The following is a 13,356-nucleotide window of genomic DNA, read 5'->3' as shown; positions in this document are numbered from 1 at the left end:
GGAGACACGTTTTGCTTCTCACATTTTTCATTTCGATGGAGAGTAGAAAAGAAAACCATTTAATTTCATTTTTTGCTCCTTGCCCTGATACTTCCCTGCCTAGTCCTAGAGAAGGATATATGCTTAGGAATAGAATGTTTATATGCTTAGGTATGGAATGCTTGGTTCACACCAGTCCTTGTTCACTCTCACTCATTCATATGCATTGAAAGAATTCACAAAGGAATTTATTTTTTCATTTCTTTGGCTGTAGCAGCTACCATTGTCGTCTTGCTGATTTATTCATGGTCCACAGTAGACCTTGAGTGAATCTCAATTTCACAAATTCCAATTTGAAAGTGAGATTGGTAGAGAGGAGCTAAATGTTTGACCTGGTTACAAATGTCCTTTAGGATCGAGGCGGGTGACACTCAGTTTACCCCCAGCCAGGGGCCTTTGGCCCCCAGACGTCCTGCCTCCTCAGCTCATCTGGACACACTTGAGTGCCTGTACATTGTGTTTGGATTTTGTGGTTGGCTAAGCCTAACTCCTTTGGTTCTATATGCTTTCTGGTACTTCTTTGTATCATATACATTGCTCTTCATTCCTAGAAACGAAAAAGCAGACACTCTTGAGTCAGTGAGATCTTGGACAAGGTACTTAATCTCCTTGTGCCTTGACTTCCTTCTTGGTAAGATAGAATAATTTTAGTATCAGGACCACTCCCTTCCTGGATCCCGGTGCCTCTGCTCTAAGAGCTAGTTCCCATTGATCTTATCTAATTCCCTATGTCTTCCGTGTCTCTCAAAGCTTTAAGCCCCCAATTTTTCTTAATTCCTTGGCCTACTGCATGGTCTTTTGTTCTAAAATAACTTTTCTTTTGCTGTCCACCCCTCAAGCTCTTGTCATCCCTGAACTGCCAAATTTCTTTTGAAGGAACACCCTCTTGCTGCCCTCATTCCTCCCCGACCCCTTACTCTTGCAGTCTAACTTCATCTCTGACCATTTTGTCCAACTCTCCCTCACTGGTCACTGATGACCCTGAAATTGCCAGCTTCGGTCACCTGTTTTTAATTCTCATTCTCCTTTAGCGTGTGGCACTGTGATTGACCACCTCCTCCCTGAAGCTTCCCTTAGCATCTTCAACCCTTTAATAATTCCTTTGAGAGCTCTTTTCTTCCTGCTGGAAAGATGGCGTTTTCTATGTGTTTTTAAGCCACTGGTATATGGACCTCAGTTATGAGAACAGGCACTGGGGAACCTCTGGGTCAACAGCAGAGTCTCTGGTGGAAGAGGTGGGTGATGCCTGAACATCCTCCAGTTATCTCTGAATTCCAGGCTCAGCGGAACGTTTTCCTCTCTCTGTAGTGTCTCTTCTCATAGCTCCACCTGGTACTGTTCCGTGGATTTCTCCCAAATATGTATCTTTTAGTTTGAACCTCTTTGCTGAGTGCCAGGTCTAAATTTCCAGCTGCCTGCTAGACTCTTCCACCTAACTGTATTACCAGCGTTAAAATATTCAACATATTTTTAAAATATTCAAAAATACTTAATATATCTAAAACCTACTCTTGTCCCTTTTTCCTCTCTATGTTAGTCGACATTGCGATTTCTCTAGGAATTTAGGTAAGGAGCTTTGATTTATCATTGTCTGTCTTTGCTTCCTTATTCTCTCTAAACGTCCAGGCAGGTTGCCATGTCTTGTTGATTCTGACTTTAGAATGTCTCTGATATTTATCTTCTCTGTTTCACTTTTATATCTACCGTCCTGCTTAAGGCCTTAATTATCTCTCAACTGGACAGCTGCAATTACCTCCTCAATGGCCTCCCAGCCAGCCTCTCTCTTAGTCACCCTACTCTTTGCTCTAAAGGAATCTTTCTAAATCATAAGTCTGATAATAGTACTCCTCTGCTCAAGAATCTCGAGGGGCTTCCTGTGATCTATAATGTGAAGCCCAAGCTATTAAATGTTATTCAAAGCCTTAATTTAGAATCTGGCTCCAGGCTACTCTCTAGTCTGTCTCTCTCCCATCACACATTCTTTTGTGAAGCTCAACCAGAATTTCTCTTGGTCTCTGTGCCTCACTGTATGCTATCTTCTCAAGGGAAATGTTCCCCAGTCACCATGTCTAATCTTAGACATCCGTCCAGGCTCAGCATAGATGCCACTTCACTCATATGCGTGCCATTTCGCTCAGCCCACTGTGTATATCCAGATAGCTCTCTCCCTTAATAGTCAGCCAGCTCTTTGAGGGCAGTCTCCTTTGCTGCCTCAGAACCCGACTCAAGGATGGTACTCAATGAATGTGTTGATTTTACAGGAATGTAAGTTATTTGATTGAATAGGGGGACCATGTCCATTTTTTGACCAATTTCCCCCCCACCTGGATGTAGAAGTACTTAGTACATTTAAAAAAATAAATAATTGAATCTTGCCCAGCTGGCATGGCTCAGTGGTTGAACATGGACCTATGAACCTGGAAGTCATGGTTCGATTCTCAGTCACGGCACATGCCTAGGTTGCAGGCTAGTTCCCCAGATTGGGGCATGTGGGAGGCAGCCGATCAATGATTCTCTCTCATCTTTCCTTTCTCTCTCCTTTCCTCTCTCTGAAATCAATAAAAATGTATTTTTAAAAATAAAGTAGTGAATCTTGAAGAAGGCATTGCTGCCCCAGCTAGAAGTCTTCTGTCCATTTTCTATAGTCCTTTAGCCCTTCATTCATCACTCTCTTTAAGAAATCTATTATACTTACTACACATCTCTTCTTTCCTGTTGAGTTATAAACTACACTAGAGGCCCAGTGCACAAAAATTTGTGCACTCAGGAGGGTCCCTCAGCCCAGCCTGTGCCCTCTCGCAATCTGGGACCCCTCAGGGAATGACCACCTGCTGGCTTAGGCCCGCTCTTCAGGGTATTGGACCTAAGCTGGCAGTCAGACATCCCTCTGGCAGCCCAGGAGCCCTTGGGGGATGTCCACTTGATAGCGGGGAGCAGGCCTAGCCGCAGTCAGACATCCTTAGCACTGCTGAGGAGGCGGGAGAGGCTCCCACCACCACTGCTGTACTGGCAGGCGTCAGCCTGGCTTGTGGCTGAGCAGAGCTCCCCATGTGGGAGCACACTGACCACCAGGGGGAAGCTCCTGCATTGAGCGTCTGCCCCTGGTGGTCAGTATGTGTCATAGTGACCAGTGATTCCCAGTCACTCTGCTGTTAGGGTCAATTTACATATTACCCTTTTATTATATAGGCTAGAGGCCTGGTGCATGGGTGGGAGCCGGCTGGTTTGCCCTGAAGGGTGTCCCAGATCAGGGTAGGAGTCCCACTGAGGTGCCTGGCCAACCTGGGTGAGGGGCTAAGGGCCATTTTCAGACTGGCCACATCCCCTTCAGGGTGTGGGTCCCTGCTGGGGTGCCTGGCCAGCCTGGGTGAGGGGCTGAGGGCCGTTTTCAGGCTGGCCATATCCCCTTCAGGGTGGGGGGTCCTGCTGGGGTGCCTGGCCAGTCTGGGTGAGGGGCTGATGGCTGTTTGCAGGCTGGCCAAGGCCCCCAGTGGGGACCCTCACCCCATGAGGGTGTGGCCATCTAGGTGAGGGGCTGATGGCTGTTTGCAGGCTGGCCAAGTCCCTTCAGGGTAGGGGTCCCCACTAGGGTTCCTGGCCAGCCTGGGTGAGGGACTGATGGCTGTTTGCAGGCTGGCCAAGCCCCCCAGCAGGGACCATCACCCCATGAGAGTGTGGCCATCCTGGGTGAGGGGCTTATGGCTGTTTGCAGGCTGGCCACAGCCCCCAGCCACCCAAGCTCTCAGTGGAGGCTGGCTCGAAGCAGGTATCTGGGATTTAATTAGCTTCTATAATTGAAACTTTGTTGCCTTTTGCGGAGGCCACAGCTGGCCAGAGCAGGCGGGAAGCTTGGCTTCCTCCATCGCCGGGGCAACCAAGCCTCCTGCTTGCTCCAGCTCCGTGGCTTCCAGCCACCATCTTGGTTGGGTTAATTTGCATATAGTTGCTCTGATTGGCTGGTGGGCGTGGCTTGGCGTAGCAAAGGTACAGTCAATTAGCATCTTTGTCTTTTATTTGTGTAAATAATGGCAATTCTTTCTAACCTTCTCCTAGCACAGCACCTTACACTTGGTAGGTCCTTATCACATGCAAGCTAAATTGAAAAGAATTTTTCTATATTTTGTCGGTTTTTATATTTTTTTTAACGATTGCTCTCCATTTTAAAAATTGATGAGACCATACCTGCCCTTCATAAAAAAGCAGCTGACATTAGTTGAATGTCTACTTTAGTTATAGGCACTGTGCCAAGCACTTGGTAAGTATCCTCTCTTTAACTGTATGAGGTACATATTTTTTTTTACAGATGAAGAAATTAGAAGCTTAGAGAGTAAGTGACTGCTGTGGTCACACAAATGGAAAGTGACTGATCGGGACTCAAATCCAGGTCTGTCTGACTCCCCGCTCTTTCCCTTTGTGCATTTCTGCCTCTTCCTGTTTGAATAAGGACTCTAACCTCTCATCAGACTAAAATGACTGAGCTTAGCACTGAGAGCCTGTGGTTCCTGTGACATTGCCCGGAGATGTAGCCATGTCAGTGCGTGAGCCTGCAGAGAGGACGGTATGAATGCAGATTTAGACAAATTCGTATTCATGTCGGTCCAAATGCTTTTTAACCTTTTTAGAGTCAGAGATCCCTTTGAGAACTGAATGAAAACTGTATTCTTTCTCCTGAAAAAAATGTACACTCAAACTTAGAAATTTGCATTAATTTCAAATGGTTTATAGAAATTCTCCCAACTAGGTTCCTATTGATGCCCAATAAACCCAGGGTCTGCAAGAACCTCTCAAAACTTTTAGGTCAGATATGGCTATTAATATTAATGATTTGGCCCAAAATGATTGTTCCAAATTTGTAGTCATCATTGCTTCACACATCTTACCTAATAATAGACAAACATGTAAATTGACCGTCCCTCTACTACACTCACCAGCCAATCAGGAGAGTATGCAAATTAACCCAACAAAGATGGTGGTTAATTTGCATACGCAGGCGCGGAGCGAAGACTGAAGGCTCCGGCCAGAGCAGCGAAGACTGAAGGCTGAAGAGGCTTCGCTTCTCCGCTGCGGCTGGAGTGAAGGCCTGGGTCCCAGGTGCCGGAGGAAAACCGGTGCCAGCAGCCAGGAGAAGGAAGGCCTATTGCACGAATCTCTTCATGCAACGGGCCTCTAGTTTTATATATTTAGTGATATGTTCCCCACCAGGCTATCTTCAGTGCTCAAAAGAATGCCACTCACAGAGTAGGTGTCTGATAAATATTTGTTGAATTAATGAAATAATCTTTTGAATCCCCATCTCTGGGCCTCATCAGACAAGAATTATCTAAGATTTTTATTGACTATGCTAGAATGAGGAAACTGCTTCTGTGTCAAGAAAGGTAAAGTCATGTGAAAATCTGCAGGCCCAGTTAGAGGAGGGTTTTTGTCACTACATTTATAAACAAACCACTTTTAAAGAAATGTGGGATTCTGTGGCTTGCTATGAGTGAAGTCTTGTCCTTAAGGGACTGATAGCACCTCGGTGCATAGAGGCAGATGCTAGCTGACAGTTGAGCTGGTGAGTTCTCAAGGGGTCCCACAATACCAGCATTCCACCTTTTTCCATTAACCTGTGTTGTTGTCTTTTCAAGTATCTACTAAAGCCTCGCCATCTTTGGATGTCAGTATGTTTGGTTTTGGGGTTTAAAGGAGGGGGCTGGACATTACTGCACACACGGTCATTAAATTCGGATTCAGAGAACTGTGGCTGGAACCCAGGTTTCCATAGTCACCATCTTGAGGTTGAGGAGAAGATGCCCAGAGGAGATCCTTCAAGTGGAAGCCTTCTTTAATGACTGTCAGATTTTTGGTTCTAAACTCCTGAATGGAACCCTGAGCTTTTGGTGACTTGGGCATATGATGCAATGTCTCCTTTTGCCCTCCAGGCCTCAGACCTAGACTGAAGGACTGAGGCCATCTAGTCATCCTCCTGGGGTGCCTTCCCCCCAGACCCTCCCCTAATCTTGATCCTCAAAACCATTTTACCGTTGAAGACAAGTAGGGAAAGACACAGCTAAGGAAAGGTGCCTTTTCTCAGAGGGCCCTAGAGCAGAGTGGCTTCAGATTCCCACTCTTTGACCTTCTCTCTTCTTAAGGGGCAGGCAGCCCCTTCTTCACCTGCTACATGGGAAAATGGAATCCAAAAGCAGGCCGATCCGAAAAGAAAACATGAACAATGAGCACATGAACTCAAGTGAATTTATCGTATTACAGACGCAGTTCTCCAGCTCCAAGGCCCAGCACTCTGCCTTAGCCCAGGCGGGAAATGAGGGGAGACCAGCAGTAATACTAGTATGTCCTCATCCCAGCCTTATTACCTCTCGCCAGACTTGGGATTCTCAACTGCCTGCCCACAATTCTGATACAGCGCTACTCTCAGAACCCTGAGCAAGCTTACTGTTGGCCTATAGATGAAGGACAGAATCTTTTGCGTGGTACGCAAAGACCCCTCCAAGCTGTTTGTCTGCCTCTTCCTCTCTTCTGCTCTAGGCTTTTGCCAAATTACTAGTAGACTGCTTTTTGTTTCTCAGACATTCTTCCTGCTTATTTTTCTTTGCATTACTTATGATTTTTCTTGCCAGGTAGGAACGACTGTCCCCACTCCCTCCCCCAACATCTCCTCCCTATCCTTCCAGGCCCAGCTCAGATGCCTTCTTTGAATTTCCTTAGCACTTTCGTTATGGCACTTATATTCTGGAGGCCTTGTATTTTGCTGTTTGTCTGGGTAAACACAAATTCCTTTGTGGCTTTAGAGCAGGGGCCACAGTTGAATCTGTATATACCCCTAAGGTTTACCCAAGGCCTTGCCTGTGATAGGCAATGCAGCGAATATTTATCAACTCATCTGAGGTTGGGACTGTTTTGATCACGTAGGACCCCAGCATTTCTAGAGCATGCCAACTAGAGCAGCAGTGATCTAGGTTAGGCCTGGCCCTGGTCCTCTTTAGATACCAAATGGTTATGTATCTGGGTGGGTGGTGGTATATTCTGGGAAGCCATCAGGGCAATACCATCATATTTTAATTATAGCACTGGCAGCAGCACTACTTTTAGCAAACAGCAGTAACAAGCAATAACACTTGGGCGGGCCAGCCGCCGGAAATTGGCTCCCTCTCTGTTTCTCCTACCCTCTTTTCAATCCATCACCTGTATTTATTCCCGCTGTAATTTAAACACCTGTCTAGATGGAATGCGTGCAATGTGTCCCTACCCCACACATTCAGATATTTGCTCACCTGCCTTATTCGGAAGGCTGGCTCTAAAATAAACAGTGTTTTGGTATTAAAAGAAAAAAATGCACTGAGGTCACTGTGGAAATGGACATGGAGAAAGGCGCAGGAGTGGAACCTGTGGGTGAGCCGCTCCAGGGGAGTGGGAGCAGCAGAGGAAGCGGAGGAGGGCAGCAAGGAGTGAAACATCTGCCTGAACGTTGGGTCGAGGTGGGATCCCGTGACTGGACTTTCCCACCGGCAGTCATTCACTCAGCTAACCAGCTACAGAAAGGCAGGGGTGGAAGAATATTTAACACGCTGCGTGTCTTAGGCTTAAATGGTTTGGTTTATTTTAATGACCACTGTTTCTCATGTCAGCATAACAAGTAACCTTGGACTACATATATTTTTTTTTTCAATCCTCACCCAAAGATATATATTTTTCAGTCCTCACCCAAAGATATGTTTCATTGCTTTGAGAGAGAGAGAAAAAAACATCGATGTGAGAGAGAAACATCAATCGGTTGCCTCCCATAGGCTCCCTGACCGGGCATCAAACCTGCAACCTAGGTATGTGCCCTGACCGGGAATTGAACCTGCAACTTGTTGGTGTATGGGACAACACTCCAACCAGCTGAGCCAACTGGCCAGGCAGTTGGCCTGATTTTGTTTAATATTCTTTAGTAGTGAAATGTTGATCATCATTGCGAACCAGGTATTTGTAAGTGCCATTTTTCACTTTCTCTTCATCTGATCAAAGCTGGTTTTGTTATGTTACCTCGAGAAATGTACTAGTAGATGGACAGAGAAGCAGGTGTCACCTGGCAACAGCCATATTCATCCCCCCTTTGCCCCCGCTAGGGAAGAAGCCTTCGGTTGTGAACCCTAATTGGCTTATTCAGTTTATCAAGGCCTGGTCAGTGCTGGGAGATTTGCCCTGCCCTTCCGTCTTCCCTAGTCAACACAAGATGCTCGTGGGGCCAAAATCGATGCTTGAGTCCATTTTAGTTCAGTGAGTCATGCTGCTGCTCCTACAAAGCTGAATGGAAGGGCCAAAGGCTTTCTTAACTTATTCAATCTAGAGAGAATTGTTTTTGGACCAAACCTCAGCACGACATAAATCTGTATACATAAGATTCAGCCAGATCTAGTTGAGGTTCTAGAGCTGTGTTGTCTCTTAAGGTAGCCAATAGTTGTATGTGTTTTTTCTGAATTTAAGGAGTATAAAGTCACCCTGGCCAGGTGGTTCAGTTGGTTGGAGCATCATCCCGTACACCAAAAAGGTTGCAGGTTCAATTCCCCATCAGGGCACATACCTAGTTGCAAGTTTGATCCCCGGTACAGGAGGCAACCAATGAATGTTCCTCCCTCACATTGATGTTTCTCTCTCTCTCTTCCTCTCTCACTGAAATCAATAAAAACTTGTCCTGGGCTGAGGATTAAAATATTTTTAAATTATATAAAGTTTAAAATCTTGTTCTCCAATCATACCAGGCACATTTTAAGTGCATAATAGCCACATGTGGCTAGTGGCTACTATATTGGACAGTGCAAATTATAGAGCATTTCCATCATCACAATACATTCTGTTGGATAGCACTGTTCTAGGGATTAAAAATAGGATTGATCAATGGTCGGCAAACTGCGACTCTCGAGCCACATGCGGCTCTTTGGCCCCTCGAGTGTGGCTCTTCCACAAAATACCACGTGCGGGCGCACACGTACAGTGCGATTGAAACTTTGTGGCCCATTCGCAGAAGTCGGTTTTCGGCCTGGGCGAGTCTATTTTGAAGAAGTGGCATTAGAAGAAGTGGGGGGTGTCAGTCGGTCGGGCAATGGGGGACGCAGTGCAGGCAGGCCACAGGATACGCGGTGCGGGGGGGGGGGGGGGGCGTGATTCATGCAGTAGTTGAGCGAGCCAGTCAGTCAGCAGTCTCATTGTACAGTGGTTAGTGCTAGTCGCGTCCGCAAATCGTGCGCGGGTGACAAAAGTACCTGCTCGAAGCATAAAGTTGCCTGTATTTTTCCAACCAGCTGCAAATCCTACATTTTCAAGCATGAACCTTATCAAGAGTAAATTGAGAAGTTGTCTTATGAGAACCTGGAATTGTGCCTAAAATTAAAAACAACAACATACAAACCTGACTTACCCAAACTTTCCAAGGAGATGCAAGGCCATTGTTCACATTAGCATTTGTCAGTCATTGTCATGATTTAATTTTATGGATATTGTAAGGTAAATTGTAAGGAATTTAATTTTATCAATAAATAATATCGTTATTAAGTATGATATCAAGTGTTATTCAACGTACCTATAGTTTAACTAAGACTTAAAACTTTAAGTAAAGTTTATTAAGTTAATTTAGGGAATGTTGTGGAGTGAAAGATGTAGTGTCGAGGATTGAGAAAGGTATGTTGAGATGGTTTGGACACATAGAGAGGATGAATGAAAGGAGATAGACGAAACATGTATATAAGACGAGTGTGGATGAGAGAGTTGGAAGGGGTCAACCTCAGCAAACGTACCTCAATCAGATTGAGGACCTTTTTAGCAAAGGCCAGCTTAGGAGTATCCTAATTAAGTTAATAACAATGTACCTCCCTATATAGTTTAAGTTTAAAAAATTTGGCTCTCAAAAGAAATTTTAATCGTTGTACTGTTGATATTTGGCTCTGTTGACTAATGAGTTTGCCGACCACTGGGATTGATGATGGCTTGTCTGAGGACTGGGTCAAGAAGATTCTAATAGAGCCCCAAATTATTTGATTCTTTATTAGCAACGTATGTCCTAGGAAAACAGAGCTGGATGAAGTTGGGGTAATTATGACATAAATGCTGAGTGTCTCCTAGACAAAACCACAGAAGGAAGAATAGAATATTTAGGGGGGCAGGTTGTTATTACTTAATAGAGACAAGTTATTTTTTTTAGCGGGAATCCTTTGGAAAGAAAGATGAGAAGCTTTGAAAGTCTTCGTGTTCCTTGTATAATCTCTCATTTAGGTAGTGGTTACTTTTGCTATTTCTCAAAATAAATGAACAATGATGCTTTGCTTTTGTGTAAAAGGCAGTCACAGTGGCTCCCAATTCTTGATTTATCCATGAAATAAGGAATAGATGTTACATGGAAAAACCCACCAAGAGTCCAAAATTAGTTTCATGCCACCTTCACTACACCTGCTAAGAAACACTGATTGATAATGTATTTTTCTTTGCTTTACTTATTTAATATCCTCTGGTGAAGGGTAACACGTGGGAGATAAAATTTACAGGGAAGAAAGAAAAGCTGGTATAATAGTTTGGTGTGATCATTCCCTATATAACCTCTGTTTTCAGAATTTGAGATCTGTATCTGGATATTTTTAAAAATCTACAATAGTTAAGAGTAACTAGTTACAAAACTAGAAAATGATTATACCAGTTCTGCAACTGTTAGGTGACCTTGACCAGGTTACTTACATGCCTTCTCTGAGCCTTAGTCTCTCCATCTTTGAGAGGGAGTCTAGCACTGTCTGTCTCCTTGAGCAGTGGGTAAGGGGTGAGATATGAAACCTCACTCCTGAGTGCCTGACACTACTGCTGTAAGAACTCAAACCTTAAACCATCTTACTTGGCCAAAGTATACCAAGTGCCCTCGGAGAACATTCTCTGCTAATCTTTGTAGGTAGGTGACTTTATCTAATTGTTTGCCCGCTCTCCATTTTAGTTTCCTCCTTTTGTAATACTGAAGTAGAGCCTACTTCAAAGGGGTCGCCCAGGGTTAGACAGGATAACGCATGTCAAGATCATGCAAGGACACCTAGGACGTGGCACACCGTGAGCTTTCAGGAACTCTTAGCTATTAGGGTGAAATGATGCCTAAATGAGGGGCAGCTTTGCCAAAAGAGAGAAGATTTACCAAATCTGAAGTCTCTTCTCATTCACGTTCACTCATCTCCAAACTATACAGTTTATACTTAAACATGGTAAAGTGTGTACATTTTGTTTATTTTATTGCTGTTTCACTATAAATTATGAATAAGCCTCTTTTATTAGTTTTTTTGGCACAACTGATTGAGATAGTAGTTGGAGAAGCTGTTAGTTATCATAAAGACCTTTCTCACTTTGTAGAACTTTTACAAGCCGCAAGCTCATGTCTAATTAGGCAGGCCTGGTGCTTCAGGGCCGGAAGGAGGGGGCTCAGTGCTGGCCAGGAGTGAGTGCAGTCCTGCAGGGAGTCTGTTTGAATGTCTGAGAACCTGGCCTGTGTTGTCTCTGCGGTACAGGAGAAGGCCAGGCTCTTCAACGGTACCAGGTGCCAGAGGTGACTGCCATAACCGGCCACTGTATCTCCCCTGTCCTCAGTTAGTGGGTGTCTTTCTTCTTCCCCCTGGTAGCAGCAGAAGGGAGTCAGAATGGACAAGCCAAGGTTGGCTCCTGGGTCCACAGCGGAGGATGCAGCCCGAGTGTCCTGTACCCCAGTCTCTATAGACCCCTAAAAGCACTCCTGACCTATGGAAAATAGCTTTTGCCCAATAAAAATATTTGGGTCCTTTGGTGTGAAGACACAGGCCTAGGAAATTTTTACTTAAAGAATCTGTAACTAGGAATGAAGCAGTATATTGTTGCTGAAAATAACTTTTTCTTTCAGAATTTTAAGATTTTTTAAAACCCCGGTATATTTTTATTTGTAAACTAGAGGCCCGGTGCACGAATTCGTGCATGGGTGGGGTCCCTCGGCCAATCGGGGCCCTCTGGCCCAGTCCCAATCAGCCGGACCCCAGCAGCAAGCTATCCTACCAGTTGGAGCGGCTGCCCCCTGGTGGTCAGTGCACATCATAGCGACTGGTCGAGTTCAGTCGACCAATCTGCGCTTTTATTATATAGGATGTCAAAATTATTAGCTTCTTAGGCCATCTTATAGAAAAACACTTTTTTAAATGTACTTCTCATTATGTCACTATTCCCTAGTGTGTCATGCCCAACTGTGTCCTGCATTCAGCTGTGTCCCCCTCTCTTTTCAGCATCCCCGGTGGATCTTATACTGAAATGCTTCTCAAACTACCCTCTGTATTTCTCATAACGAATTAAAATTTTTCTTTGGGGTTCTAACAGTAATAACATGGCCAGTATAGGAAACTTGGAAAATATAGGTAAGTGTAAGGAAGAAAATAAGTCACCATTCAGAAATAGATGCTATTTATGAATTGGATTTTTATTTCTGGTCCTTTATGAGTATGTATCTGTCATGTGTATGTTTAAGAAAATTTGGATCTGTTCTCTATACAGTTTCATATTGTAAAAAAAAAAATCAGCATGTTGCTATATTTTTAAATATTTTTCAAAAAAATTCTAATGGATACAGAATATGGGTAGGGTAAAATATATGTAAAATACTGTTAGCCGTTTATATCTTCTCCTTATACCATATTAAAATCAATGCTTGTTTTCAAAATCTGTTCACAGTGCAGTACAGTAGAAGAATACAGGCATTGGAGTTCCAAAGATCATGGTTCAGATCCCAGTTCTGCCATTTTTCTCTGGGCCCCAGTGCTATCCTAGGCCTCAGTTTCCTTCTTTGTAAAGTGGAGATGATAATAGTACTTACAATAGAATTATGGCAATTGAAATGAGATACATATAATGCACTCATTTATACAGAGCTGACACATTACACAGTGACTGCTATTATAACATTCACTGTCATTGATCATATGCAGTTGTTTTGAGCATAGTTCCCAGAAGTTAGATTGTAGCATCAAAGTGTACAAATATTTTAATAATACTTTTAATAATATATTGCTATATTTATTTCTAGAAAGAGTCTACCAGTTTATAGTCACATAAATAGTGTAGGTACCTATATAATATCACTCCTTGCCATTATTAGATGCTATGTTTTTTATTACTACTATAATACACAAAAGAGGTAATAGAATTTGCAGTTTTTGATTGCCAGGGGAAATGACTAGTTTTAAATGTTCAATTAGCTAATAAGTTTCCTTCTTCGTAAATTATTTATTGGAGTCAATGCCCATTTTGCTAGTGACTGTGCATCTTTTTTCTTTCTAAAGCAACAAGTCCTTTGTATTT

At 43.8% G+C, this 13,356-nt stretch overlaps 1 protein-coding gene across 9 annotated transcripts in view; it reads left to right on the top strand.

The window, feature by feature from the left end:
* TTLL5 (tubulin tyrosine ligase like 5) overlaps positions 1-13,356 on the top strand; it is a 272,026-nt gene that overhangs the window by 140,143 nt on the left and 118,527 nt on the right. The gene's annotated exons all lie outside the window — the stretch shown is intronic.

This window comes from Myotis yumanensis, unplaced genomic scaffold (assembly GCF_028538775.1).
Source record: "Myotis yumanensis isolate MYYU_CA2020_CCGP unplaced genomic scaffold, mMyoYum1.0.hap1 SCAF_1, whole genome shotgun sequence".
NCBI lineage: Eukaryota > Metazoa > Chordata > Mammalia > Chiroptera > Vespertilionidae > Myotis > Myotis yumanensis.
This window is presented reverse-complemented; position numbering and strand designations above follow the sequence as displayed.